This window comes from Lolium perenne, chromosome 4 (assembly GCF_019359855.2).
Source record: "Lolium perenne isolate Kyuss_39 chromosome 4, Kyuss_2.0, whole genome shotgun sequence".
NCBI classification, from domain to species: domain Eukaryota; kingdom Viridiplantae; phylum Streptophyta; class Magnoliopsida; order Poales; family Poaceae; genus Lolium; species Lolium perenne.
Genome location: NC_067247.2, coordinates 272,818,620 through 272,824,974, shown reverse-complemented (window position 1 = coordinate 272,824,974; position 6,355 = coordinate 272,818,620).

Genomic DNA, 6,355 nt, shown 5'->3' with positions numbered 1-6,355 from the left:
AATGTCAGTACCTTGATGAGCTTGAGGGGGTGCACGACTACTAGAACGGCGGGGAGGATCAACAGTCCTTCCTCTCTTGGCAACATTGCCACGTTGTGGCTCACCACTCCAACTACCTGTGAATGAGAAAATAGAGCAAGGATAGCAGTGGGGTAAGTGTACATGTCATCAGTAAGAGAGAAGCCAAAAGCGCATAGCATATATCCAAGTGTAGTGATGAGATTGTGCGAAAACTGGGCAAGCCGGCGCACAGGCCGGTCCAACCGGGCAGCAGACCGGACAAGCCGGTTGGCGCCCGGTTGACCGGGCCGTACGCCGGGCCGGCCGGTTGAGCGGCCGGTCGACCGGGCTGGTGACCGGATCTGTCGACGTCTGAAGTTTTGCCCAGATTTTCTACCACAAATTCATGCAAAAACTCATAAACTTGAATATAGACTATAGCAATATAGTGGAGTAAGTGCATTGTGGTGTGAGACACTCTAAAGTCATGAGGACTTACAAACCCTAACCCTAACCCTAATTTTTCTCAACTTTCCTCAACATGTGGCAATGGGAGAGGGAAAGCAAGAAGGAGAGGGAATGGAAGGGAGATTTACCCGATGACATTGTCCTTGTTGCCCAAGTGAGCAAGAAGAACACGTGAAGAGGGCTTGAGGGCCAAATCCCCAAGATCTCCCAAACGAGCTTGAGAAGGACCAAACCCTTTGGTGAAGAAGCTTGAGAGATCCCGATCTACGGTTGGGTGAAGTTTGGGGAGAAACTAGTGGTGGGAAGGTCCTAGGCTGTGGTGGAGATGGTCAGGGCGCCGGCCATGGAGTGTGGAGGTTGGGGAACAATGGGGAAGATGACCCCAAGGGGTATCCCTTCCCCAATATATAGTAGGCTGCGCGGCCGGTCGGGCGTCCGGTCGACCGGACCTGGCGCCGGCTGACCCGGCCCAGGTACCGGTTGGCGCCCGGTCAACCGGACCGTCCGGTCAGGGACCCGGTCCAACCGGGCCAGGGACCGGCCAGCCCAGGTTTGTCTAATTTTGCCTCGTTTTTGCCCCTATGCTTTGTGTAAACGTGTGTGAGTGCTCAAATGATGACATGTACATATAGATAGATAGATGATGATGAGATGAGCATAGACATGGGGTTGGAAACACAAAGTTCTCTAGGCATACCCATTGGAGAGAAAATCCAAACAAAATGTGAATAGCAACAATGGGCATGATTCGAAGTATATATATCAAGAATCAGAAGTCATTTTGGAAATGATGTTCGCAATAAGATCATTTGGCCTTATATAGTCAAATCAAGTTGTAATGAAGGCTCAATGAGGGGCGGGGGATTACTCCCCCTATGTGAAAGCGCAAATGTCATGTGACCGCGAAGAGACATGCTTGGGTCCATATAATGACATTGGGTCTATTTATGTTGCACACATAGGTATGCATCATACCAAGACATGGTAGGATGACTATCCCCATATGTGCTATGCCTCTAAGCTAGATAGCAAGATAAATGCAAGAATATAGTGCAAGAAGTTAGTCAATCCAAGTTTTTAGGATCAAGAATACCAAGTTCTCCTCTCAAGTTAACAAAGCGGGCTTCATCCAAAGGCTTAGTGAAAATATCCGCCAATTGGTAGGTTGTTCCCACATGAGTGAGATCAATATCCTTATTGGCAACATGATCACGTAGGAAGTGATGGCGAATGTCAATATGTTTGGTGTGACAATGTTGAACCGGGTTGTTGGCGATCTTTATTGCACTTTCATTGTCACAAAGAAGAGGCACCGTACCAAGAGACACACCATAGTCTTTCAAGGTTTGCTTCATCCATAACAATTGAGTGCAACAAGATGCCGCGGATATGTATTCGGCTTCGGCGGTGGATAGGGCGGTGGAGTTTTGTTTCTTGGATGACCAACTCACCAATGACCGGCCAATAAATTGGCAAGCCCCGGAGGTAGACTTCCGATCAACCTTATCATCGGCCCAATCGGAATCTGAATAGCCAATGAGTTCAAAGGTTGACCCCTTTGGATACCATAGCCCGAGAGTAGGAGTGAGAACAAGGTATCTTAGTATCCGTTTGACCGCCACTAAATGGCTCTCCTTGGGAGTGGATTGAAAACGAGCACACATCCCTACACTTAGCATGATATCTGGCCTAGAGGCACAAAGGTAGAGCAAGGATCCTATCATGGAGCGGTATACCTTTATGTCCACATCCTTCTCACCGTCACATGAACCAAGTTGCCCCTTTACGGGCATGGGTGTCTTCATTGGACTCGCATTGGTCATGTTGAATTTCTTGAGCATGTCCCTCACATATTTTTCTTGAGAGATGAAGGTGCCTTTTGCATGTTGCCTCACTTGGAAGCCTAGAAAGAACTTCAACTCTCCCATCATGGACATCTCAAATTTCCTAGTCATCAATAGCTCAAAAGCTTTGTTATGATTGGGGTTAGTTCCACCAAAGATAATATCATCAACATATATTTGACATATAAAGAGGCCACCCCCTTTAACCCGCTTGGTGAAAAGGGTGGAATCGATCGTACCCATGCAAAACCCATCATGTAGTAAGAAATCCCTAAGGAACTCATACCAAGCACGTGGAGCTTGCTTGAGACCATAGAGTGCCTTATGGAGTAAATACACGTGGTTGGGTCGGCATGGATCTTCGAAACCCGGGGGTTGAGCCACATATGCGGTTTCTTTTAGGGGACCATTCAAAAATGCACTTTTCACATCCATTTGATATAATTTGAAATTGTGGAAAGATGCAAATGCAAGCAAAAGACGAATAGCTTCAAGACGGGCTACCGGCGCAAAGGTGTCCTCAAAATCCATACCTTCTATTTGGGCAAACCCTTGCGCCACTAACCTTGCTTTGTTTCGTATGACAATGCCATTCTCATCTTGCTTGTTCTTGAATACCCATTTGGTCCCAATGACATTGATGCGATGATCCTTGGGTCTCTCAACTAGATACCATACTTCATTACGAGTGAAACACTCCAATTCTTCTTGCATGGCAATTACCCAATCCGGATCGACCAAGGCTTCATGTAACTTAAGTGGTTCAAAACTAGACACAAAAGCATGATGTTGACAATAAGTGATAAGTAATGCATGGTGTCTACGAGTTACCACTCCTCTTGAGATGCTACCAAGGACTTGATCCACTTTCATGTCACTTGCCCTTGTAGCGGCCTTGATCTTCCGAACGGTCCCTTCATGATCAATGAATTCATCTCTTGCTAGTACTTGATCATGAGGAACCACTTGAGCTTGATCATGAGTTGAGGATGTTTCTTGATCATCATCATGGTCTTGCTCCGTGGAATGAGGATCTTCTTCTTGTTCTTCGGATTGTGACTCATCTTGAGTAGAGGATGGTTCTTGAGTTGCACTTGATGGTTCGACTTGAGTTGAGCTAGGCTCCACTTGTGGCGTGCTTGAAACATCTACTCCATCATCTTGATCATCATTATGAACCTCCATGGGCCGGATGTGTCCAATGCCCATATGCTTGATGGCACTAGATGGATCATCATCATTACCTGCAACACATGGAACAACTTGCTCCACTTGGGAGCCATTATCCTCCAAGAACACCACGTCACAAGATACTTCAATAGTCCCGGTGGACCGGTTGTAGTATCTATAGGCGTGAGAGTTCTCCGCATATCCAACAAATATACCCTCTATGGTTCTAGTTTCAAATTTACCGAGCTTTCCTTTGTTGTTTTTAACAAGACATTTGCATCCAAAAACACGAATGTACATGACGTTAGGCTTGTTACCGGTAAGGAGCTCGTATGGGGTTTTGTTGTGGAGGGGACGGAGGAAGAGCCGGTTGGAGTAGTGGACGGCCGTAGAGATGGCTTCTCCCCAAAAGTTGTGGGGTGAGTTGAATTCACTCAACATGGTTCTTGCCATCTCAATGATAGTCCGGTTCTTCCTTTCAACAACACCGTTTTGTTGAGGGGTGTATGGCGCCGAAAACTCATGCTTGATGCCCTCATCATCAACAAACTCTTGCATAGTGTAGTTCTTGAACTCGGTGCCATTGTCGGTCCTAATTGCCTTGATCTCGGATTCATACGTACGTTGAGCTTTCTTGGCGAAGGTGATGAACTCTCTATGGGTCTCGTCCTTAGACTTAAGGAGAAAGACCCAAGAGTATCTTGAGTAATCATCAACAATGACAAGTCCATACTTGCTCCCACCAAGAGTATCATAATGTGATGGCCCAAAGAGATCCAAATGAAGGAGCTCCAAAGGCCTAGATGTGGTAACAATACTCTTGATGGGATGCTTCTTCTTGAGTTGCTTTCCGGCTACACATGAACTACAAACACGATCTTTCTCAAAAGAAATGCCGGTTAGTCCCACAATATGCTCACCCTTTAGGAGTTGTTTAAGATTCCTCATGTTAACATGACCAAGGCGGCGATGCCACAACCAACCTTCGTCATGCTTGGCCGCCATTAGACATGTGGAGAAGGAGGGGATCTCTTTCGAGAGGTCAACCACGTAAAGGATGTTCTCCACATATCCAACAAGGACCAATTTGAGATTGTCACTCCTAAAGACTTGCACATAATATTTAGTGAAATATGAATTGTAACTGGCATCGGCAAGATGATATATAGAAAGTAAGTTATAGCCAAGGTGTTCAACAAGCATAACCGTCTCAAGGCACAAGTCCTTAGAGATTGCTACCTTGCCATACCCAAGTACCTTTCCCTTTGAGTTGTCACCAAAGGTGATGCTTGACTTCTTGTTGATATCTTCAATGAGTTGATCAAGCACACCTTTTCCTCCGGTCATATGATTGGTGCATCCACTATCAAACACCCATTTTGGACCACCGGAGGAATACCCCTACAAAATCAAGTAGAGGATTTAGGAACCCATCGATTAATGGGTTCCTTTGCAATGGCAACAATATCTTTTGGTACCCAAATTGAGTACTCTCTATAAGCATAGCCATTAGGAGGGCCAACATAGTTAGCATAGACATCACCATAATAATCAACAAATAATGCATAGTGATCGTTTGGCCCCGTGCGGTCACCACTAGTGGCTTTGCCCTTTGAGGCTTTGCCATTGTTAGTGACCTTCTTGTTCTTATCTTGAGCGGGTTTCTCCTTCTTGTAGTTGTTCTTCTTGTGGGACTTGGGAGCATATCCAAGTCCATACTTTTGATTGTTTGACCTTTGCTTACTCAAGAGGTCATCCAATCCCATCTTGTTCTTGGCGGTGGTGAACTTTGCAAGTTCCTTTGTTAGCCTAACATTTTCCTCAAGAATAGATGCTTGCTCACAAGAAGATTCATTAGGATGATAGTCAAGACCATATTTGGTCACCAAGGACTCAAGATATGCATTGGTCTCAACATGCAAAGAAAGTTCCTCTTGTAAACGAACATGTTCCTCAACAAGTTTAGCATGCTCACTAGTAAAGGAAGTGGAGGAACAAGCAAGCTTTTCAACATCAATGGGATCCTTCATTGATCCAAGAGCCCTTTTGTAGGATTCTTGAAGTAGATCATGGTTCTCTCCAAGTTTCTTGAGCTCATCCTTGACAAGCTTGTTAGCTCTTTCAAGGTGGTCAAGATCCCTAGTGAGAGAAGCATGAGCAACTTCAAGCTCCTCCTTTGAGTCATTGAGCTCTTGGGTCAATAATTGAGCCCTATCAATAGTTTCTAGGTCCTTAACTTTATCAAGTTCATAAGTTTCAATTTGTTGCTTAAGACCTTGAGATATGCACCTTTCGGTTTTTAGCTCTTGTCTTAGGAGATTGAATCTCCGTTCCTTCTCATTCAAATGATATTCTAATTCCTCAATGGACTCATCCTTTTCTTTGAGTGAGTCCATCAAGAAATCAAACTTGACAAGAGCTTCACCACGAAGGGTGCATCTAACATCATAGAGTTCCTTAAGCACAATTAATTCATCTTGATTTTTGTTCTCATCATCAAGAACACTAGATAGGGAAGGTGGAGGTTCCATTACCTTGGTTTCCCTTGCCATAAGACAAGAGCCAATGATTGTAGATGAGGTAGAGTCATCGGAGTCATCATCTTGAGTTATCCTTGCCATGAAGGAGGATCCAACATCATTCTCCGTGGAGTAGTCCTTGGAGTAGTCATATGTGAAGAGTGACCCGGGCTTAGAGAAAGCCAAACCGGCCACCCCGGCCTCCTTCTCCTCATCTTCCTCTTCATAATCGGACAAGTACTCGGCCCCAACAAAGGCTCTTCCCTTGTTCTTCTTGAATCGATCATTGATTGGGTTTGGCTTCAATCTTGGCTTGACCCCTTTGATGAATCTTGGCTTGTCCACCCTTTTCTC